This window comes from Macaca nemestrina, chromosome 8 (assembly GCF_043159975.1).
Source record: "Macaca nemestrina isolate mMacNem1 chromosome 8, mMacNem.hap1, whole genome shotgun sequence".
In the NCBI taxonomy this organism is placed as follows: Eukaryota; Metazoa; Chordata; class Mammalia; order Primates; family Cercopithecidae; genus Macaca; species Macaca nemestrina.
This window is the reverse complement of record NC_092132.1, coordinates 17,201,372-17,211,659: the sequence shown is the minus strand read 5'-3', so window position 1 is coordinate 17,211,659 and position 10,288 is coordinate 17,201,372. Positions and strand designations below refer to the sequence as shown.

The 10,288-nt window shown below is 44.2% G+C and overlaps 1 long non-coding RNA gene across 7 annotated transcripts in view; it reads left to right on the top strand.

The window, feature by feature from the left end:
* LOC105492794 (uncharacterized) overlaps window positions 1-10,288 on the top strand; it is a 205,111-nt gene that overhangs the window by 151,753 nt on the left and 43,070 nt on the right. The gene's annotated exons all lie outside the window — the stretch shown is intronic.

Sequence of the window (10,288 nt, the reverse complement as noted above, 5' to 3'; positions counted from 1 at the left end):
CTGTAGGCTTCTGTTCAAGTGACTGCATCTGTTGCCTTGTGGGATGTTCTTAGAACTGTAGGATACTGGTTGCCACATGGCCGAGAATCTTCTCTCGCTAGTTCATGCTCCATGGTGATGCAGAAGCATAGTTCTAATCTGTCATTCTGTTGCTCGGGAGCCTACACAGCCCCCCGTTGCATCTGGAGGGAGAAGCCAAGCTCCTTAGCACAGCACCTGAGAAATACCCTTTACAGCCTGGCCACTGGCTGAACATTCTTTCACTCTCCATGCCACACTGCTCTGTGAGTACCATCTGAAGGTCTCCCTTTTCTCTGTCCTCTAAATGCTCACTCTTCAATGTCTAACTCAAATATCCTCTTCTCTAACTTGTTCAGGAAGAGTGAGTGAGGCCCTTTTCTTTGTTCCCCAGGCTCTTAGTTTCTCCATCTCTGATCACATAGATCACAGCCCTTTCTTTGGTTTTCTCCAGGGGACCAAGGAGTGGGGCTCTGCCTTTCTCATGTCTGCTCTCCCTTCACGACCCCCCACAGTGTCTTCAGTGGATGGCCAACCTCTCATGAACAGGATGTCCTCTTGTCTGAGGTTCTACCTTGTTCCAGCCATGGGGTCATACTCTCTTTATCTTTTGACTACCCAAAGGTGTTCTGATTGGGACTGATGCCTTCCTCCAAGGTACTTTGGGCTCCAAAGTGGGCAGTTGACATCTGCTGTGCTTTCTGAGGCCAGGCTTTGGTTTTCGATGAATCCTGAGCTTCAGTGGCGATGTGTTGGCCTTGGGCTTTCTGTGTTCTTGAATTCCTCAGAGTCCAGAAGAAAAGGAAAGCTGACCCTTCCTAGGAAGGACCTGTGAGAAGAGAGGTTGGTGTCTTGCTACTAAGTTCAGCTTGGTTCCGGACTAAGTCACCATGGGCCAGAGGAGGCAGGGACAAGAGAGATGAGATGGTTTCTTGGCCGCTAGAAGGGAAATATTTTTGTTTGCTTGTGTACTTTTGTGGAAATGGTGGCAGTTGCTCACCAAAGAGAACTAAAACTCTTTTACTAGAGCCCCACCAGGGTCTGAAGAGGATGGGCGCATGGGAGCCATTATCTTGTAAAGGACACTGTTGAGATCTTGCTACTGCTGCAGTGAAGAGCACAGGAAAAGCCAAGCTTTTGGATGAATTCTAAGAATTTTTCATGCAGAAACCCATGCATGATGAGAATACAATCTTCATTACAACATTGTTTGACATAGAAAAATGAGACTCAGCTTAAATGCTCATTAGTTAGTGATTGGTTGATTAAATTGTGATCAAATGGAACAGCAATACAGCTGTTTAAAAAATTAGTAAAAAAAATCAGTATGTGAGATGATGCATCTGTTAATTAACTCAACTTAGCCATTCCACAATGTATACATAATTTAAAACTTCATGTCGTACATTATAAATATATACAATTTTTATTTGTGAATTAAAAATTAATCTAAAAACATTAGTGGCTATATGAAGTAATTGGTAACCATCTTGAAGCTGTATTAACTACCAAAGAGCAATGTCAACCTTAACAACACTGACTTTTTAAAGAATAGGGCCTAGAACAGTGTGTGGAATATGCTAACAGCTACACACTAATGCACAGCCACCAACCCCAGATCAGTTACGTGAACTTCTGCATTCACAAACACATTTAACACACTCTGTGGCTATTGCCTCTTTACTGACCTGAAAGTCAATTCTAGAAGACAGACGCTCCATGAAGGCAGGTCCTAGCCTGCCCATTTGCATTGGTATCTCCAAGGCCAACCTTAGAGAAGGCACACAATAGGCTTTCCACTAATATCTGTGAATGAATGAATGAACAGAAAGAAGAGTTTTCTTTCCACAATGTCCTTCTACCTGCTACTCCTTGAGCATATGAGGCTGGAATCTAAGCCCTGAGGTCACTCACTGCTCTCCTGGGTACTGTCCCCGGCCTCCTGGCCTTTTCCTTGAACTTCTATGCTCTGCAAGGCTTTCTCATTATCCTCTAGGCTACAGAGAAACAAGGAGACAGAGGAGAGCCTTGAAATGGACCTTCAAGATTACAACGTGTAGCTGACATTGTCAGTGAAGTCAGGCAGATCTGACTTTGCTGATTAAGTTAATGTATGAGCCGATCCTCCCCGGAAGCTGGGATCAGCCTACCCGTCTGATGGTGGGCTGGTGAGTCAGACCTCCTGGGGTTTGGGTCCTCGCTCCAGCATGGCTGCCTGTGTGACCTTGGCCACTTTACTTAATACTTAACCTTGCTGAATCTCAATTTCCTGATCTGTAAAAGGAAGCTAAAAATGCTTCTCTTGAGGTTGTAGTGAGGATTAAATGTGATAACATAAGTGAAAGTGCCCTTTGAAGCAAGAGGAAGGTGAAAGTGCTTATTGTGTCAGGAGAAATGTGTGGAGGGCCCCCTGTTGTTCTCAGGTGTCTCATCCTTCTCAGGGAAAAATCCCCACGCCAAGTCAGGAGAGGTTATAATTTGACTCTTTTTTATTCAGGCACTTCTCTTGGCTGCCCAGGGTGTTCAGCTTAAGCAAATAAATTACCCTTCTCCACTGGGCTCTGTGTTCTGTAGCCAGCCATATGTTTAAGCTTGATAGAGATTTTTATCTGGCTGGGTAATATTACCCAGCAAGGGATGACATTTCTTATCAGAGGCCCTGAGGAATCAGAGATAGGAGCCCTTTCTTTCTCCTGGCCGCCAGGCCTCCATGTGCAGGGCTGGTGGGGAGGCTGGGAGGGGCTGGCTGGGCCTGCAGTGGGCATCAGCTGGTCCTCTTTTCTTAAGACAGCACTCCTGTTAGCTGACCTACACAGAAGTAGGTCATTTCGAGATGTTTGCATCTTGGAGCCGCTGATAGAGGCAGGGCAAGGGAGAGTGAATGGGGAAGGAAGGCGGGAGTGTGATGATGCATGCCCAGCTTTGGGCGGAGGCAGAGCACTTGCCTGCGTGGGGCCCTGCCCTTCTCTTGAGAGGCAGGCAGCCCTTTGCTGCAGAGTCAAGGCCTGGGGATTCTGTGTCTCTATAGAGTGAAGGGCACTGGAGACCTACCAGGGGCTGGGCCATTGGAGTGGCGGGTCCTGGGGAGCTTCCATGGGCCCCTCCAGGTCCACTCCTTGCTCTTCGCTGCCTTGCTTTGTGCCCAGAAAGCTGACCTGTGTGGATGCATTATCAGGGGATATTAGGCAAGTGGCTGAACCTCTCTGTGCATATGACTCCTTATCTATGGTAACGCTTTTGCATTCCATTGATCTCTTTGCCTCTCATTTGCCCTGAATGTTGAAGGAAAGGACACTGTTGTATCCCCTGAGGGCCTGTCTGAGCCCAAAGTACACGGGGAACAAGGGCTCCAGGGTGGGCAAGAAGATGACTGATGATCACGTGATTTGGAGCTATAGCCTCCATTGGGGACACATGCTCTGGGCTCTTTCTCTCCTGAGTTTTGGGAAGTCCTGGCCTGTGCAGCCTAATTCTCAAGTACTAATCTCGCAATCATAAGAAAGGGAAGGAGAAGTGGTTTTCCTTCTCCCTGGACCCATTCCAGACAGAAGTTCCCGACTTTGCTTCCTTCCTGTTGGTGCCCACTCTGTTTCCTTCCATCCCTCCCTCAACCTCTCCCATCCCAGACCCCATGTTGGGCAACTTGAGTATAACTGTCTCTTCTTCCAGTGGCCAAGTCCAAATTCTGAAAGCACAGTTCTGAACATGTCCCTGTCCAACTGAAAAATAGTAGCTCCAGGTCACCCATAGGCTTGAGGTCAGACCTCTCAGGGGGCATTTAAATCCACCGCAACATCACTCCAGCCTGGGAATAAAGCCTGAATGCCTCTGAGCCTCTTATGTGGGGAATCAGTTCTAGTAAACAGGTCTCGCTTCTTGTCTTTTAAACACTACTTTCTTTCCTTGACGTCTGTGCTTTGATCCCATCGTTTCTTCTCCCTTGGATGCCTGAGAGATCCGTGGGCTCTGGCTTCAGAGAGTGCTGGGTTCAGACCTCAGCTCCAACAGTTGCTGGCTCTGTGACCCTAGGAATGTCACCTCACTACTCCAAGCCTTTGTATCCTTGATAGTAACCTGGGCTGATAGTTCCTGCCTGCAGAGTTCCTCTCACAAGAAGGCTAAAGGCTCCTACTGGGGCTTGATTTGTCAGATAAATGAGTGGGGCTTTCCCTAACCTTCGAATTGACTACCCCACTGATTATTCAAACTCCACCTGTCCTCAAGTTCCATTCCATCATTCACTTCCTCTGTGGGTTTTTCTGCCACAAAGTCATCTTCCTCTGTTTGAAAGACTTTTAGTTCCTCAAGTCTGACAGCAAGAGTGGACCTCATCTCTTTCTTTTTGTGTCTGACTTCCCAGCACAGTCTCAATTTCTTCAGGGCATTGGCTGTGGTGTAAGATTCTCAGCTTGATCACTGGAACCATTGATGGGACGATTGAGTATTCAACTCCAAGATAATGAAAGAGAGTTACTTGTTCTTTAATTGAACAAAATCTGATTGAGTGCACATGGTATGTTATGTCTGTGCTTTGCACTGGAGTTGTAAGGATACATAAAATGAAAGCTCTGTCTTCACATAGCCTATCGTCCAGTGAGGAGGTTGTGTTATTGGGAATCTGTGCCAAGCCTGGGTTGCATAAGACATAGGTAGCTGAGAACCTGGCGCTGACTGGGGACTGGGGGAAGTTCCGTGCCCAAGGAGAAGAGTATTCTTCCCTTCAGATGGATGCCCGTAATTTTATCTTTAACTTTTAAGAATTTGATTTTAATGTGTCTCAATGAAGATCTCCTTATGTTTAATCAATTACAAATTATTTGGGCTTCATGGATCTGGATGTTTATTTTCCTCTCCAGATTTGGAAAGTTCTAGGTATTTTTTTCTTTAAATAAACTTTCTATCACCTTCTCCTCTGCTTTTATTCCTCCTCTTGAGTTCCCATAATGTGTATTTTGGTTCACTTGATGGTGTCCCATAAGTCCCATAGGTTTTCTTTTTCATTCTTTTCTTCTTTTTATTCCTCTGACTCATTTCAAATGGCCTGTCTTTGACCCCATTGATTCCATCTTCTGATTGATCAAGTCTGCTGCTGAAGTTCCTTATGGAATTTTTCAGTTCAGTCATTTTGCTTTACCACCAGAATTTCTATTTGAGTCTTTTTTTATAGTTTATATCTCTTTGTTGAACTTCTACTTTGTTCATGTATTCTTTTTCTGATTTTGTTATTTGTGTTCTTTTTTAGTTGAGTTTCTTTAAGACAATTATTTTGAATTCTTTGTCAGACAATGCATAGGTCTCAATGTCTTTAGGATTGGTAACTGGTGCTTTAGTTTGTTTTTTATTCATGTTTACTTGTCTATTTGTAACCCTTGTGGTCTTGTATTGATGTCTACATATTTTAAGAAGTAGAGATCTCTTTTATCCTTTACAAATTAGTTTAGGCCAAGAAAGCTGTTCACCAGTCAAGATATTTTGGGTGCACTGACTGGCAGGGTCTGAGGGCAAGTTTACTGTGGGAATTCTTAAGCAGGCTGGCCTGGTGCCTGAGTCCATGGGTACAGGCCTAGATTCTGGGTCCCTGGGGGTGAGACTGGCACTGAGATACGCTGGGATGGCTTTGTTGACTGTGTTCATGCCTGTAGTATGGGTCTGTGAAGGCCAACCTGATACTAGGATCTACACTGATGTTGAATGCTTACTTCACTCTCCTTCCTCCACATGAAGGGTATCTCTCTTCATGCTGCACTGTGCTGCCTTGGGGGAAGGGTGATGTGAGTGATGTGAAACTGTTATCCCTACCCTTTTCAATGCATCTTTTATTATTTCTATGCTCCACCCAGGTGCTGTAACTGCTCATATGGATTTCTTAGCTATTGTGAAGGTATATTTTTCATGGATGGTTGTTCAAATTGCTGTTTCTGTGAAGGATGAACACTGGAAACTACTGTTCTGCCATCTTGCTCACATTACTTTTCTCTTCACAGTGTTATTTAAAATGATACATTTAGTTTTGTTTATTTCACATCTGTGTTCCTTCACTAGATTAGGATCCTGTAAGGGGAAGGATGAGGTCAATTGTGTTTACAACAGTCATAACAATAAAAACCAGTGCTGTTGTCACACTATGTGTAGGGCACTCTTTTAAGTTCTTGATGTTTACCAAATTTTTTTATCCTCGTAAGACCCAACTGAGGTAGAGATACTGTCACTAACTAACTTCATTTTACAGATGAAGAAACCAAGGCACACAAAGGCTAAGTAATATAGTCTAGCTCTCCCATGAAGACAGTAGATGGTAAAACCAGGATTTTAAACCTCACAGTGGCTCCAGGATTTGTTTATCTAACCACTCTGCCAGACCCTTCTAGTGCTTTCTTCTAGTAACCACCCCAGCAAAGATGCTCAGCAAATGGGTGGTGCGTGAAACAAAGGGTCATTATCCTATTTCTTGGGTAAGTTCTCACCGCAGTTTATGCACTGGACACAGAGTTAACAGCATACTAAAGAGGAAAGGACCTGGATCTAGGAATTTAGCACAGTTAGATTGAGATCTGCGCTCACCCATTCATTAAGTGACTATGAGCAAACTATTTAACTTCATTAAGTCTTGGTTTTCTTAGATCAATGTGGAAGCAATGCATTAATAATTTCCTATTAATCTTACTTTAATAGTAGAAAAAAAAAACAGATGATCGAATAGATTATAGTGAGTGCTCAGTCAACTGCCATCTTGGAGGGGTCTATATATATGTGTTTGTGTGTCTGTGTGTGTGTATATATATATAAAATACCTATATATAGGTACATATATGTAATACCTATATATAAAGGTGTATATATAAAATACCCATATATACCTATATGTGTATATAGACCCATATATATGCACACCTATATATATAAAATACCTATATATTTTGTATATATGGGTATTTTTATATATATATGTGTGTGTGTGTGTTTATATATGTATTATCAGCTTTAGCTTTTTTCATCCATGAGCTGAGAATGTGATGCAGTCCTGCCTGATGTCCACACAGGCTCCTCAGAATGGCTTTGTTTTACTAGAGAGGTTACCCCTAGGAAACGAGTTCAATCCCTTGCCCCTAAATAGACTAGAGGCAGCATGTTTATGAGACAGGAAAGGATGTGAGTGATGTGAGTTTCTTAGCTGGTTTTGGAACAGAACAGAGACTCTTTACGATGATGCCAGTGCTCCTAATTAATGATCATAACAAGTCTCCTGTTCTCAGCATCTGTCAGTAGGTGCAGCTGCACTAGCGCAGTGGACTGGCTGAGCAACCAGGAGTCTGGGGCAAGGCCAGGCCAGGGCAGCCAGCCTGTATCTCCAAGTGCCCAGCTGGTTCCGTCCTTGTATCTGACAGGGCCCTCTGATCTTCCTGCATACAATGGATTGCAGGGAAAAAGAAACTTCCTGGCCTGATTGACACAAATTTGTAGGAAACAGCTGCCTTTAGTGGGGACAAAAAAGCAAAATTCAGTGTGAGTGATAACCTCTTGCCAGTCTGGATTCTGGGTTTCATATCTGCTGGTGACTGTAGGAGGTGGTGGGAGGATGTGAATTCCTACAAATGCTAAGTTAGCATCCATTGTGTGACAACAGGGTGAGAACCTCCTATTGGTGCTCCCAACAAATAGGAAGAGAAGAGCCTGGGTTTTGGGGGTTCCCAAGTTTTTGAGGTTTCACCAGTGACTTACTTTATTGCTACCAGGAAATGCATGATGTACTCTGTACCCCACTTTCTTTGTAGTGGCAAAATGGTATTTGTTAGACTTCTTCCACAGTTGAAAGTAGGTTGCTATGGCAATGACCTGTGCCTAAGATGAAGTTGAAGAGAAGTATGGAAAGAACTTGACAGTTCTTGACAATGAATGTAATGCACTTAATACACTGCCTGGCCCAGTGCTCAACACATAATGCTGGTTATTCTAAAATTTATACTTTACTGCAGGCCATGTAGGTGCATGAATCAGTTCTCTATTTGCTGCACATCAAACCATAACAAAATGTAGTAGCTTAAAACAACAACTTATTTTTCTCACAGTTCTATTGGTTGGCTGAGCTCTGCTGGTGGTTTTTCTGTTCCACATGGGAGCATTTGGAATCAGTGTGTGGCTGCATTAAATTAGGAGTCTGGTGCTTCAGCTGGGGTGAATGGAGTGGCTGGTGGCCTCTCTCTTGCTGTGAGGTCTCTCATCATGAGCAGTCTAGCTCAACCTTCTTTATGGTAGGTTGGGTAGCTGAATCCCAAGTGGGTAGATGTGAAAGTTTCCTGAGGGCTAGATGTAGAACTAGGACAGCATCATTTCCATCACCTTCCCCTGATAAAGCAGCCACAGACCAGCCCAGACTCAAGGCAGGGAAACCGACTCCAACTCTTGATGGGAGAAACAATACGCACATGCATGTACAGAAATGGGAGGACTCATATCACTCATTACTGGGCACAGCCCACCCCGGGCACAAGTTGCTTTTCAAGTTTATGACTCTCAGCTTCTACTCTGCTTAACCTCTTGGGTTGGTTTATAATAATGTAGTGACCTCTGAACAGAAACTCTGGAGCCAGCCTGTCCTTTTCAAATCCTGCCTCTGCCACTGACTAGCCTTGTGAGTTTCTTACTTCTTTCATGCCTCAGGTTCCTTGTAAAGGAAATGGGGATAATGTTGGTACTAAAGTGGAACTTGTGTGAGGATTAATTGAAATAGGAGTGTGTGTGTATTCATGCCTACACGCATATGCATGCCTGTATACATGCGTTCATGTATTTACATTTGAATGTGCGTGTATGTGTACTCATATATGCATACATATGTGTCTGTGTACACACCTGCATATGTATATATATTTATATGTACAATATATATTCATTGCGTGTATACATAAAATTGCATGCATAGCTCGCAAAGATGTTTCCCTGTTTATACATATGTTTGCAGCCTGTACACAAGTCCCAGGCTGCTTTGCCCCGGGCCCTGCCCCAGTGTATTTGAGAAAATTTTACCACTGGGCTTGAGAGCTGGTCTTCAGCTGGGTGTTGAACTGGGACCTCCCGAAGCCAATGCCTAGTGCCTTCTCCACCACACGAATGGTTCTCAAGATTGCCTTTGGGATGCATCAGATGTGTGTCAGTGGGTCTTGGTAAAATACAGAATCCTGGGCCCCACCCCAGGCCTGCTGACTCTAAGAGATTGACCTAGAATCACCCCAGTTACTCTGTAACTGTAAGCATCACAGGTGCTTCTGATCATGGCGGGTCCCTGGCAGCCCATGCTTGCCCCAGCAGTACCTTCTTTACTCTCTGGTTAATTCATTTTCCTTTCCCTCCCCAGAAAAATTGAATGCATTCTATTCATGCACAGCCATGATCTCAGAGGAGTGCAGAATACAGGGCCCGTTTCACATTTGGAGTTTTAGTTTAGTTTAGCTTCCCGCATCATTGAGAGAGACAGGGTATTCTCACCTCACCGCTTCCAGGCTGAGCTGACGTCAAGTTTAGCTGTGAGATGACCAGACCACCCTGGGCCTCCCTCCCATTCAGAATGAGCTGATTTACCCCACGTCCAGCTTCTGGGTGATATGACCTCATTGCTTTGTAAGTTCCCTGAGGCCTTCCCACTAAGAAAATTACAACTGCTCTTTATTGAGCATCAATACTGTATAAAAGTGTTGCTTTTCTTATTACTTACCATGTAGAAAAGGTATTATTGCCCCGAAGCTAGGGGATAATAGCTTACAAAAGGGCACAGAACAAGGATTCAAACCCTTATGACCTAACTGGAAAAACCTTTCTCTTTCTACTATACCAGCAGTGAGATGTGTTAAGATTTGTTTTCATGGCCCTAGGTACTAAATGCTTCCTAAATACTTCTCTTTAATATATGTGAACAAAAACCTGCAGGGAAATTTTATCCAATTTCAAATGTACAGATTGTCTTTGGGGTTACAAACAAACACCAAAAAGTCAGGAGCCACCCTGGCGCTGGCTGAGGTGGGAGGCAGAGAATGAGGTGTCCGTCCCTCCAAGGCGTGGTGACCTAGAATCCCACTGCTCACTGCCTCTCTGTTCAGCCTTTCAGTTCATAAACATGCTTTCCTCCCTGCATTTTGGCATCCATCGTCATTTAAATTCCAGGTCGTCATCCTTGTAGAATGAGGTTGGGATCTCGGCATTAAGTCTCCCCCACAGTGTGTGTAGGGCCTTGCCATTTGCAGAACACTTCCAGAGCCTTTGCTTATCCTGACAGCTG